Source organism: Mustela nivalis (assembly GCF_964662115.1).
Source record: "Mustela nivalis genome assembly, contig: HAP1_SCAFFOLD_164, whole genome shotgun sequence".
NCBI classification, from domain to species: domain Eukaryota; kingdom Metazoa; phylum Chordata; class Mammalia; order Carnivora; family Mustelidae; genus Mustela; species Mustela nivalis.
This window is the reverse complement of record NW_028136461.1, coordinates 827,864-842,280: the sequence shown is the minus strand read 5'-3', so window position 1 is coordinate 842,280 and position 14,417 is coordinate 827,864. Positions and strand designations below refer to the sequence as shown.

The following is a 14,417-nucleotide window of genomic DNA, read 5'->3' as shown; positions in this document are numbered from 1 at the left end:
TGACCTGAAGCCTACAAGATAAACTCCACAGCGAAAGAGAACGGAAGTTGCAGAGATGATGGGAGAAGGTTGGAGACATGGCTCAGGGGAGATTTGGTTGGTTCGTGGATCAGAGGGCTGGAGTCCATGAAGAGGACCAAGGCACAGGAGAGCAGGGCACACTGGGAACCCACAAGGAACCTGTTTCCCAGTGCCGTTGACTGTGAGACGCAGAGGGTCTGAAGGGCACAAGTACTTGACAACACAAGTGTTGAAGGCTGAAGTTTTCCTATCAGCAGGCTTGGCAGACATCAACTTGAAGGAACACCATCTTTTTCCTGCATATGACACCAACAAGCGACCAGGAGCAGACAGCCTGGAGACAATGATCAGAGAGAGACAATACTAAGTGACGCAGTGGGAAGATGGTGAGTAGTGGGAGTGATTCCGTGAAAGGCAGTGTTCGTGGAGATGTCTCAATGTGGACATAATAAATTTTGGGCTCTCGCAACAGCAGCATCAAGACAAAGCTACTGGCCAAGACAGGTATGTGAGGACATAGGCTGCCTAGCCAGCCAACTTGAAATCCCGACAGTGGAATACTTGGAAAACTGCCTTCCTCAGTCCAAGATGCTTAGTCCAAGGACAATGACTCTCCCATAGGGGACGAGAAGAAAGCTTTGACCACATGTTCTCTTCTGAACACAGCATTCTGCAGGCCTGCGTTCTGCTGAGTTGCTCGAATTTCTCCTTTCACAGGCACACCAGAGCCCACCAAGGTAAACCTCTGCATATTCAACCCGGACCCTAAAAACAACAAACGGCCGGAAAGGAGAGCTACAGCAAATGACTGGCCTCCAGGACAGGGTCAGCCACAACACAAACAGCAGTGGCATGCATGCCACATACACACTCACAAACACACACACACGCACGCACTCAACAAACCTTAAGGGCCAGCCCTGGGTACTCCGGATCTCTTCCTCCTAAATAAATTACCCTCAGGTTAGAAAGCAGAATGAGTTTAACGAATACAGAGAGGTGACAGAGACTTAGATCCAATGCAAAGATGAAAAAATCAATTGATGCCCAGGTAAAGGAAGAAGGAATGATTATGGCTAGGCAATCAGAGTGAACCCTCTACATAGAAAACGCCCGATGCGGGATTGAAAGCAGGGGCCTGGATACTCGCTGTACGTCAGAAAACATAGGAGATATCAGAGAGTCTCGAACCACAGAGATAAAACTGATAAAGATAAAAGCACCTAAAGAACTCCTGAAGAGAAGATTGGTAGGAGACTGTACACTGCAGCTCCATGCAGGATCCCATGATCTTACCTCCAGAGGCTTTTCCAAAAATTCCAATGCTGTTTCAGTTCTCATCATTTGAATTCGGGTGGCCCTCCAAAGATAGGGTCCTTATTCAAAAGAGCGAGACTGATACAAAGTGAAGGTCAAGCAAACGTTAATTTTGCACAAAGCATCGAGAATCATATTGACCGGTCAGGGCCTTCTCTTGCAAAGAGGCAACCCCTCCCAGCCTCAGAGACTAACATTTATAGCGGTAGTTTAGCCAGGCTATACAGACGTGGCCAATGAGATAACAATACAGAAAAAACTGCACAGTCGTGCTAAGTCTGCTACACCACAAAAACAAAAATGCTAGGTAACACATGGGTGGACAATTGGATCTCAATTTACCCTAGTAGATATATGCGTGCCCCTCTAATGGGATGTCTTCACCTGGCCTGATTCACCCTTGTATCTAGGCTTTGAGAGTAAGCTCCTCTGGGAGGAGTAGGGTCAATTTTGTTTACAGCATGGGTTCAATATAAGTTTACTGCAGAAACACAAAATGACTCCCTCTGGCCTAGCGGACCTTATAATGAGTAGCTGTAGCATCCCTAGAAATAGAGCCAAAATGACTTCCAAATCTTCAAAACTGACGATTTACCAAAAGCAGATTCTACATCCTAGAACCTTAGGTCCAGAATGGACTCATGTACTTGGAGTCCACAGGAGCAAGCATGGAGCATGTTGGAAAAGACCCATAGCCCAAGTGAAGCCATCTGAAAGACTTCCGTGCCCGTTTCAGGAACACAACTTGTATCTTCAAAAGGACGCATTGAAGAGGATTCAAATGTCAAAGAACCTGGAGCATTCCCACAGGGTCGTGCAGATACCCTCTGGAGGAGTACATGTAGATGTGACAGCACAAGCCTGCCTTCACCCTCTCATGAACATCCCCCAAATAGTTTCATGGGATAAGCAAACAATGCCTCTTGTGGAAGATGGGCGTGTTCTAATGGAGGCAGCAGAAGATGAACAGTGGGACAACAAAGGGCCATTAGAGAGCCACAGACAGCGTATGCTACAGGTTGGTGAGGATATTCAGGAAGACAAGGAACTGGAGAATGAACATTGGAGCTCTGAGCGAAGGTCTAGCATTTGAGGATGGTGGGAGGTTCTCTGAACCTGGCTGCCTTCCATAGAGATCTAGGTCCAAATTAAAGAAAACATCCCCTGGCCACAGTCAATCCTTGTACCCCGGTTGTGTTTTTGTCTTTTTGTCAAACAATGCACATGCACATATTTGACAGAGAGACAGAGAGATCACAATCAGGGTGTAGAGCTGGAGAGGGAAAAGCTGACTTACCCCTGAGCAGGGAACCTGAGACCAGAGTCGATGCCAAGACCCTGGGATCATGAGTTGAGCTGAAGGCCGCCTCTGAACTGATAGACACAATCCATGACACAACCTTTGACTTCTGAATACGTCCTAGTTCTAGACGTGAAACACTGCTCTGTCATTGTTCACAAATGCAGGGGAAATGGATTTTGTCTTGGGCTGGTGTTGCTTGAGCTACCTGACCTGCTTTGAGAGCTGGTATAGTTTGTCCTCTTGAGGTAAGTGATTTGGCTATGTACAAACTACACTCCCACGCATATTTAGGTAAAGAGAATTCCTCCATTGAATGAAACTATGTCTTGTGGTTCCATGCTTCTGTGGATGGTGATGTGAGTCCTCCTTGCCTCTGAATCTGGATCTCTGTTTCTGCTCCCAGATGAGGGACAGTTTTAGCTCTGAATTCTCAAATCCATGTTCAGCCCTCTTTTTTTTTCTCTCACTCCTACTTCTCCTACAATAAGCACCTCTTTCTATTCCTTGGAGTCAATGACTTTCCTAAGCTCATTGTCATGTTTCATCATTCTTCCTTCTTTCTTTGGATTTGTTTCCTTATTTACCATTCCTTTTCTGCCAGGTCAAAAATTTGGTCCTTTGCTTCTGCCAGCTTTTTTGGACTTTTCCTTCAGTCTGCTACCAATCTTTTCTTTAGAAATTCTTTATTTATTTTATTTTATTTTATTTTACTTTATTTTATTTCTATCAGTTTAATCTATGTGTTTTGAGACTCCCTGATATCTTTCTGCTTTCAATCCTCCATTGGGCGTGTTATATGTGAGGTTTCACTCCGATTACCTGGCCATGATAATTTCTTGTCTTCTTCCTTGGCAACAATTGATTCTTCCATCTTTGTCTTGGATATAGGTCTCTGACTCTTTCTCAGTATTTGAAAAATCAATTCTGTTTTTTATCCTGATGGTAATTTCTTTAGAAATAAGATATCATGGAGTGCCCAAGGGCTGGCCCTTGAGGGAGTCTCAGGTATGTGTGTGTGGCATGCATGCCCTCTGCTGTTGTATCATAGCTGCCCCCTGTCCTTGAGACCAGTCATCTGCAGAGGCTCTCTTTGCCAGCCTTTTGGTGTGTTTGGGGTCTGGGCTGAATAGGCTGAGGTTTAGCTTGGTGGGATCTGGTGTGCCTGTGAAAGGAGAAATTCAACCTTCACAACAGAATGAATGCCTGTAGCATTCTGTGGTCAGGGGACAGCCTATGGACAGGGCTTTCTTCTAGTCCCCTATGGGAGAATCTGTTCTCTTAAAATGAAGCAAGTTGGACTGAGGAACACAGTACCCTATGTGTTCCATGGTTAGAATTTCGTGTTTGCAGGAGAGGCAATTAAAGCCCTCACCAACCTGTCTTTGGCCAGTAGCTCGGGCTTGATGCTGCCTGTGCGAGAGCCCCAAATTTCTTTTGCCCCCATCAAATCATCTCCAAGAACACTGCCTCTCACTAATGTACAGCCAGAACCCACCATCTTCCCACTGTGTCACCTGGTATTGTCTCTAATCGTGGTTTCCAGGCTGTCTTCACCTGGCTATTTGTTGGTGTTCTCTGACAGAGAAATACAGTGTTCTTTTGAGTTGATATGCCAAGGCTGCTGATCTAAAATCTCCAGGCCTCAAGGCCCTTTGTTGGCATAAACTAGTATGATTCAGACCCCCTGATGGTCAGAATCAATGGAATTGGAGAACGTACTCCTTGTGGGTTCCAAGTGTGCTCCGATCTCTTGTGGCTTTGCCCATTGCATTGTCTCACTGCCTTCTGAATTACCAACTTTCCACTTTTCCCCTAAACCATGTCTCCAATCTTCTCCCATAGTGATTGCAACTTATTCTCTCTTTTGCTATGGAGTTTGCTTTGTGGGCTCCAGTTCATTTCTGCCATGTTGAAGTTGATGTGGTAATCTTCCTGTTGTGTTCCTGGATAAAGACAAGTCTGGAGTTACCAGACACTACTACCATCTCACTGTCCTGAAAAAGCCCCACAGAATCTTACCCAGCCATAAGCAAGAATGAATTCTTTCCACTTGCCTCATGTGGCAGAATTGTGGAGAGCATTAGCCTACGTCACATCTATCAGTCCCAGAAAGACAAATAACATACAATTTCACTCTCTCATGACTGTCAAGAGACATATGAAAAAGCAAGGGAAAAATGGACAAATAATACGACACTACCCAGGCACACAAAATGTGGTGTTTGTTGAGGTCAGTTTTGAGAAAATATGTGTTTATCAAAGAGGACAAAAGATGACATTCTTTGTAGGAAATGTGGCTGAAAGAGAGGGAATGTGAGTTTTCAAGGCATGTCAAATGGAACTGCTATCCATTAAATACCGACTTCCTATCTCCATCAATTTAATTATAATTGTTATTTGAAACACACTCAGCACACACACACACACACACACACACAGATAAGACACACAAAAGATGGGGAGGAAGTGAAGAATAGCACTAATGAAGCAAACCCAAAAGAAAAGAACTGAGAGAAAAGGATAAATTCCAAGACACATATTCACTCCAAAGATTAGGTCAGGAAACCTACAAAATCTCAGCTCTGTAGTAGTGACTAAAGCATTTGAAGCAGTAATCAAACCCCTGTCAACACACAGATGGCGAGGTGCAAATCATTTCCTGTTCAACTCTTCTAGACATTTAGAGAAGGCAATGCCATTTTCTTCTCATCAATTCCACAAATGGAGGAGGTGGATGAACTCCACTTTACTAGTATAAAGACCCAATTCAAATAATGACATTTTAGGAAATAAATTATATTCCATTTCAATAATTAAACATAATAAAAATATAATTCTTTCCTTTTCTCTGTCTGTCTTCACCTGCATTTGAAAGGGCCAGCTTGTTTTTGTATTATTTTGTACTGTTGAGGAAGCCAGCCTGTCATCCATCATCCATTTTTGACAGAGTATTCACTGATGCTTCAGTTCCATATATGACCTAGTACTCCGCCTAAGATATGCCAGAACTCTTCAACACCCATTAGCCCGTTCCCTCATTCCCTGCATGTCTCTTTTTTCCTTGACTCTCAGCTTGATTCCTCAGAGTTCTGAGTTACTCCTGGTTTGTCTCCTTCTCTGACTTATCCCCTTCAGTTTTTCCTTCTTTCTACTAAGGGCCGTGGTATTCGTCCTAGGGCACATATGAGAAAAGCCATATGATATTTCCCTATGTCTCCTTGCCCATTTCATTTCACAAACCCAGTCCTGTGGCATTCATGCCAGTGCAAGAATCAAGAGTTCATCCTCCCTAATTGCTGAGGAATACTCTGTTGCCAATATGGACCACACCTTCTTTATCCACTAGTCTTTGCAAGGACATAGCAGCTCAATCCTCAGTTCTGTTCAAGTGAGCCTTGCAGACCATCGATATAAGCCATTAATTTTCCTTTGATTAAAGAGACTTGGTCAACAGGGTTATACCCATTAACACAGTAGGTAGAGATAAATAATGGTAACAAGGAGTGCTGTCCATTGCTCCTCCTTAAGGATTAGCTATAATGTATAATGTCACTCTCTCATGCAAAGGATGACAAACCTCAGAGAGACGGGATGATATACCAGAGGACTTGTTGTTTCTGATATCTCTAGATATTTCAGAGGAAATAGGAAAACTTTGCCATCTCTGGAGAAAGGTTGGCCTAAAAGATCATTTTCCTGGGCCACTCTTCTAGGTATTTAGTGAAGGCATTGTCATGTCCTCTCATCAAATCCAGAGATGGAAGAGGCGGGTAAGCTCTAATTCACAAGGATAAAGACCCAATTCAAAGAAGGACATTTTAGGAAACCCACCCATGTCATTTCAATAAGGAAAGATAATAAACAATATAATTCTTTCCTTTTCTCCCTGTGACTTCCTTTGGTTTTGAGAGGGCCACATTGTTTTCCTATGAATTGATGTTGTTGTTGCTATCTGTTGAGAAAGCCTGCCTATCATCCATCATCCATTTTTGACAGAGTATTCACGGATGCTTTAGTTGCATGGACGTCCTAGTGCTCCTCCTAATATATGCCACAGCTCCTGACCACCCATTTATCAGTTCTCTTTTCGATAGCCCTCAGCTGGATTCTCAGAGTCCTGAGTCACTCCTGGTGGGTCTCCTTCTCTGACTTCTTGCCCTTTATTATTCCCTTCCTTAAGTGGGCCAAGGTATTCCTCCCGAGGCACATATTGTGGGTAGCCATATGACATTTCCCTTTGTTTGCTTGCCTTTTCCATTTCCCAACAGCAGGGCATGGGACATTCATGTCAAGGCAAGGTCCAGGGGTTCATTCACTCGACGGCAGAGGAATACTGTGGTGCCGAAATGGACCCAAACTTCCTGATCCACTAGTCCTTGCAAGGGCATTGCGGCTCACTCCAAAGTTCTGCTCGAATGGGCCTTGCAAGCCTTCGGTATAGGCCGTCCCTTTCCTTCTGACTAAAGAGTCTTGGTCCACATGTTTATACCCGTTACCACAACAAGTACAGTTAACTAATAATAACAACGGGTTCGGTCCAGGCCTCTTCATTGAGAGTTAGCTCAGATGCAGAATATCACTCTCCTCAAAGACTTTGCAAAGGTATTTAAGGGAAAGCCAGGTAGACAGAGGCCTCATCCCTTAGCCGCGTGTTTCAGAACACTAGGAGACGAGGCCACAGACAGCACCATATAGCGATGCCCTCACCTTTTACCTCGGAAAGGGACTTTCCGTATCTTAGTCATCACTGACCCATAGGCAAAAGACGCTGACAAAGTACGCTCTCACCCACAGGACGACAAACCCCACGGAGAGCTGCTTATACCCACGAGGCCTCACCTTTTCTTGAGATATCTAGAAATTGTAGTGTAAAAGGACACCTTGCCGTCTCTGGGGATATGTTGGCCTAAAGGAAGGTATACTGAATGTCATTTTCCTTCCTCTATGTCTCCAGAAAGGGGAAGTTGGACATTAACCCACAAGACATCCTGAGTTCTTGATCAGGTTTAGAGGGCTCTTGTTCTGTCCTTCCCGGGGCTTCCTACTTAAAGCCATAGGACACCAAGGTCATGGGAGAGGGACAGCTGCTTCAGTGAAGCCAGCATCTGTGATGTCACAAAGCCTTGAGGTCATAGCAACCACTCCTCATCAACCCAGGCCTGATCACTACACTTGACTGGAGTAGTCATGGGTGGGCCAAGAGGACCCCAAGCCATCCCAAACCGCTGGAGCCGCCTGGGTCTCTCACCAAGGCAGTTTGCGAAGCGAGTCGGTGTCACCTTCTCCATGGCCCAATTCATAGTATTTGGTCGTGAGTGTCAGCACCAGCCCTCTGGACCTCGGAGAAAGGCAAGGATCCCTCATTCCATCTTAGCCACGACAGGCCAAGAAACTAACAGACCACAAGCAAAGCCTCAGGGGAGGAAATCCGAGCCCTGCGTAAGGGTGAGACCCTACCACCAAATCATGGAGCATCTCAACAGGAAAAGGTCCACCCAAGGGAAGCTCAAAGTGAACCCCCGCAACCGTGCCAAAGACATGTCTGGAATCTTCCACAGCAAGCACACGAGTACCTCGATGATCTCCAGAAACGGTGCCAACAAGGCCTCCCAATCTTCCAGAACACCATTCATCCAAGGCAGACTCTACACCCTAAAACCTTAGGTCCAGGACGGACTCATGTTCTTGGAGTCCACAGAAGCCAACGGAGAGCATGTTGGAAGAGACCCAAGCCCAAGTGAAGCCATCTGAAAGACTTCCGTGCCCATTTCAGGAAGACAACTTGTATGTGCAAAAGGACGCATTGAAGAAGATTCGAATGTGGAAGAACCTTGAGCACTCCCTCATGGTGGATCAGCTACCCTCTGTGGAACTGCATGGAGATGTGGCAGCACAAGCCTGCCTTCACCCTCTCATGACCATCCCCCAAATGGTTACATGCGATAAGCAAACAGTGCCTCTTGAGGAAGATGGGCATGTTCCAATGGAGCCCCGAGAGGATGCACAATGTGTTAACAAGGGGTCAGTACAGCACGACAGACAGCGGATGCTGCAGGTTGGTGAGGAGATCCAGGAAGGCAAAGAACAGGAGAATGAACAAGGAAGCTCCAAGCGAAGGTCGGGCATTTTAGGATGGTGGGAGGTTCTCTATACCTGGCTGCCCTCCATAGGAACCTAGGTCCAAATTCAATAAAACATCCTTTGGCCCCAGTCAATTATTGTGCACTGTTTTTGTCTTTGTTATCTTATCGAACGTGCACATGCACGTTTGGACAGAGAGGCAGAGAGATCCCAATCAGGGGGTGGAGCTGGAGAGGGAGAAGCTTACTTGCCCCTGAGCAGAGAACCTGAGAACAGAGTCAATGCCAAGGCCCTGGAATCATGAGTTGATCTGAAGGCCGCGTCTGAACTGATGGACACAACCCGGGACCCAACAATTGACTTCTGAATACCTCCTTGTTCTAGACAGAACCGCTGCTCTGTCATTGTTCAGAAATGCAGGGGATAAGGATTTTGGCTTGGCTGCTGTTGCTTGAGCTATCCGGCCTGCTTCGAGAGCTGGTATAGCTTTTCCTCTTGAAGTCAGTGACTGGGCTATGGACAAACTATTCTCCGATGCCTATTTGCCTAAAGACAATACCTCCATGCCTAGATTTTCCGGGGGGAATGGCACTATGTCTTTAGGTGCTCCGCTTCTGTGGAAGGTGTTGGGAGTTCTCTGTGCCTCTGATTCTGGACCACTTTCTCTGCTCCCAGATGAGGGTCCTTTCCAGCCCCGAGTTCTCTAATCTAGGATCAGCCCTCTTTTCTTTCTCTCACTCTTACTTCACCTACAAGAGGCACCTCTTTCATTTCCTTAGAGATTCCCTAAGCTCACTATCATGTTCCATCATTCTGCCTTCTCTCTTAGAATTTGCATCCTTATTTTCTAGGCTTGTTCTTCTCGGTTCCTAATTGGATCCTCCACTTCTACCATGTTCCCGAACTTTGCATCCAGTCTCCTGCCAATCTTCTCTTCAGGAGTTCTTTAGGTGTTTTTATCTTTATCAGTTTTATCTCTGTGTTTCGAGACTCTCTGATATCTCCTATGTTTTCTGATGTACAGCGAGTATCCAGGCCACCGCTTTCTATCCCGCATCGGGCGTGCTCTATGTAGAGGTTTCACTCTGACTGCCTAGTCGTAATCACTCCTTCTTCCTTTACCTGGGAATCAATTGATTCTTCCATCTTTGCATTGGATCTAAGTCTCTGTCACCTCTCTGTATTCGTTAAACTCATTCTGTTTTCTAACCTGAGGGTAATTTATTTAGGAGGAAGTGATCCGTGAGTGACCCAAGGCTCGCCCTTAGGGTTTGTTGAGTGCATGCGTGTGTGTGTGTGTTTGTGAGAGTGTATGTGGCATGCATGCCACTGCTGTTTGTGTTGTGGCTGACCCTGTCCTGGAGGCCAGTCATTTGCAGTAGCTCTCCTTTCCGGCCGTTTGTTGTTTTTAGGGTCCGGGCTGAATATGCTGAGGTTTACCTTGGTGGGCTCTGGTGTGCCTGTGAAAGGAGAAACTCTACCAACTCAACAGAACGCAGGCCTGCAGAATGCTGTGTTCAGAAGAGAACATGTGGTCAAAGCTTTCTTCTCGTCCCATATGGGAGAGTCTGTTCTCCTTGGACTAAGCATCTTGGACTGAGGAAGGCAATCCTCCAAGTGTTCCACTGTTGGTATTTTGTGTTGGCTGGCTAGGGAGTCTCTGTCCTCACATACCTGTCTTGGCCAAGCTCTGTCTTGATGCTGCTGTTGTGAGAGCCAAAATTTAATATGTCCACATTGAGTCATCTCCACGAACACTGCCTTTCACGGAATCACTCCCACGACTCATCATCTTCCCACTGCGTCTCTTGGTATTGTCTCTCTCTGATCATTGTCTCCAGGCTGTCTGCTCCTGGTCGCTTGTTGGTGTCATATGCAGGAAAAAGATGGTGTTCTTTCAAGTTGATGTCTGCCAAGCCTGCTGATAGGAAAACTTCAGCCCTCAACACTTGTGTTGTCAAGTACTCGTGCCCTTCAGACCCTCTGCGTCTCACAGTCAACGGCACTGGGAAACAGGTTCCTTGTGTGATCCCAGGGTGCCCTGCTCTCCTGTGCTTTGGTCCTCTTCATGGACTCCAGCCCTCTGATCCACGAACCAACCAAATCTCCCCTGAGCCATGTCTCCAACCTTCTCCCATCATCTCTGCAACTTCCGTTCTCTTTCGCTGTGGAGTTTATCTTGTAGGCTTCAGGTCAATTTCCACCCCACTGCAGTTGTTGTGGTCATCTTTCTGTTGCCTTCATGGTTGAAGAAGCCTGAGGTTATTAGACACTACTACCATCTCACTGTCTTCATGTCACCACAATTTGTACTGTGACATAAGCAAGAAGGAATTCTTCCACATGTCTCTTATGGCAGTCTTGCGGAGAGCATTGGACTTTGTCACATCTATCATTCTCAGAAAGACAATAAACAGACGATTTCACTAACTCATGACAGTCAAGAAACATACGAAAAAGAAAGGGTATTGGGACAAACATTATGAATCTAATGAGGAATTCAAATGGTGCTGTTTGTTGGAAGGCCGTTTTGTGAGAACACGGGATTCTTGAAGAGGACAAGAGATGACATTCCTTTAAGGAGATTTCCTGAAACTAATGGAATGTGAGATTTCAAGGCATGTCAAATTGAATTGCTACCCACAAGAGACCGAATTCCATTCTCTCGTATTTTAATAATAATTGTGATGTGAAACACACACACACCACACAGCATTAACACATGCACATGCAAACACACAAAGATAAGACATGCAAAATATGGGAAGGAAGCGAGGAATCGTACCAATGAAGCAACCCCAAGAAAATACCATATAGGTGAAAGGCAAATAGAATCCAAGTCAGAAGCCAACCGAAATGAGAAAGTGAACTATTACCTATCAATAATACATTCAGTACTCAGGACTAAAGTCTCCCGTCAATACAAACAGTTTGTAACAGTGGTTGAAATTCCAAATAAAAAAAAAAAATAGAAACATCCATAAGAAAACAGCAAATATTAAACAGGCTCGTCCTTCTGTTGCCCATAGGAGATTTCCTTCGACTATAAAGATACTCATAGCTTGCAAGTGAAGAAACAGGGAAGACGTAGGTTATGCTATTCCCAAGGAGAAGAGAGCCAAAGTGTTTGTGCCTAAGTCAGCGAGAGTCATTTTATGCCTTCGAGAGAAAAAAGCTAAGCGGAAGGTGTTTTGTCTTGATGGAGCATCAAAACATCAGAAACCTGGAAGAATTGCCAACATATCCACCATGAAAAAAGGTGTATCTAAACGTTGGAAGCCTATGAACACACAGGAATGGAGATGGCGACGTTTATCCAATACTGTTGGCAACTATGATATCCAGGTTAAGCACAGGACAGATTATCTGGATGGGAAGGTGCTAAGGAATAACAGACGTCCACATGGGCATTCGAGACCACCTGAACTTTGGGGGTCCATGAGTAAGATTGCGTCTCTGAGGACAATAAGATATGTTCTTCCCAGCAGCAGACCTAACAACTTTGTCTATCGCAGGTCATGAGCTCGAGTCCAAATCCAGTCGTAATTCATGGAAGAGAAGTCAAAACCTATCCTGTGCACTTATGATCACGAAGGTATGAAAACAGGAAGATATCACTTTAAAATTGGAAATAAAGCCAGACACTAAAAGTGGAAAACACAACACACTCACAAACTACAATGAATGCAAGAAAGAAAATCCAAAGGAAAAGAAGAAAGAGCCACGAACGAAGGAATTCTAAGAAACTTAGAGGAGGATGCCAAAACATTTTATGGGGAAACAATATAGGGTTAAATGTGTGCATTTCCAAAATTTAAAACCACCGAAAAAGAAAGCCACCTAAAAGGACGACTGAAGGAACAAGATGAAGAAAAACCGAACTCCAAAGTTAACAGAAAAATTGAAATCAGACATGTGATTATCAAAATTAAGGAAATACAAACAAACCAATAGGAAAAAAATCAGGAGATCTCACACTTGAGTTTTGACAACACGAACAAACCGCAGAAGCCATTACTGGGATAAAACAGGGAGACAAGCACACAGTTGCAAGTATGAAACCACATCACAACTGGTAGCAAGGAAAAAAGAATAACCGAAAAGGCATAGCCACACATTTATGCTAGCAAATCCAAGAACTGAGAGAAAAGGATAAATTCCCAGACACATAGAAAATTCCAAGATTAGGTCAGGAAACCTACAAAATCTCAGCTCTCTAGTTTAGACGGAAGCCTTTGAAGCAGTAATCCAACCCCTGCCAACACACAGAAGGCCAGGTCAAGTCATTTGCTTGGGCCACTCTTCTATGTATTTAGTGAATGCATTGTCATGTCCTCTCATCAAATCCAGAGATGGAAGAGGTGGGTAAACTCTAATTTACATGGATAAAGACCCAATTCAAAGAAGGACATTTTAGGAAACCCACCCATGTCATTTCAATAAGGAAAGATAATAAACAATATAATTCTTTCCTTTTCTCCCTGTGACTTCCTTTGGTTTTGAGAGGGCCACATTGTTTTCCTATGAATTGATGTTGTTCTTGTTGCTGTTCTGTTGAGAAAGCCTGCCTATCATCCATCATCCATTTTTGACAGAGTATTCATGGATGCTTTAGTTGCATGGACGTCCTAGTGCTCCTCCTAATATATGCCACAACTCCTGACCACCCATTAATCAGTTCTCTTTTCGGTAGCCCTCAGCTGGATTCTCAGAGTCCTGAGTCACTCCTGGTGGGTCTCCTTCTCTGACTTCTTGCCCTTCATTATTCCCTTCCTTTACTAGGGCCAAGGTATTCCTCCCGAGGCACATATTGTGGGAAGCCATATGATATTTCCCTTTGTCTGCTTGCCTTTTCCATTTCCCAACAGCAGGGCATGGGACATTCATGTCAAGGCAAGGTCCAGGGGTTCATTCACTTCGATGGCAGAGGAATACTGAGGTGCCGAAATGGACCCAAACTTCCTGATCCACTAGTCCTTGCAAGGGCATTGCGGCTCACTCTAAAGGTCTGCTCGAATGGGCCTTGCAAGCCGTCTATATACGCCGTCCCTTTCCTTCTGACTAAAGAGTCTTGGTCCACATGTCTATACCCGTTACCACAACAAGTACAGTTAACTAATAATGACAACGGGTTTGGTAGACCTCTCTGAGAGTTAGCTCTGATGCAGAAGGTCACTCTCCTCAAAGACTTTCAAAGGTATTTAAGGGAAAGCCAGGTAGACAGAGGCCTCATCCCTTAGCCGCGTGTTTCAGAACACTAGGAGACGAGGACACAGACGGCACCATATATCGATGCCCTCACCTTTTACCTCGGAAAGGGACTTTCCGTACCTTAGTCATCACTGACCCATAAGCAAAAGACGCTGACAAAGTACGCTCTCACCCACAGGACGAAAAACCCCACGGAGAGCTGCTCATACCTGCGACCTCACCTTTCCTTGAGATATCTAGAAATTGTAGTGTAAAAGGACACCTTGCCGTCTCCGGGGATATGTTGGCCTAAAGGAAGGTATACTGAATGTCATTTTCCTTCCTCTATGTCTCCAGAAAGGGGAAGTTTGACATTAAACCACAAGACATCCTGAGTTCTTGATCAGGTTCAGAGGGCTCTTGTTTTGTCCTTCCTGGGGCTTCCTACTTAAAGCCATAGGACACCAAGGTCATGGGAGAGGGACAGCTGCTTCAGTGAAGCCAG

General features: G+C 45.0%; 1 pseudogene across 1 annotated transcript in view; it reads right to left on the bottom strand.

Moving 5' to 3' along the window:
- Positions 1-14,140, bottom strand: part of LOC309857007 (small ribosomal subunit protein uS5 pseudogene) — a 356,723-nt pseudogene extending 342,583 nt beyond the window's left edge. The window contains exon 1 of the transcript XR_014316682.1: positions 14,127-14,140. The product of XR_014316682.1 is annotated as a small ribosomal subunit protein uS5 pseudogene (transcript). The remainder of the gene's footprint in view (positions 1-14,126) is intronic.
- Between the last annotated feature and the right edge of the window lie 277 nt (positions 14,141-14,417).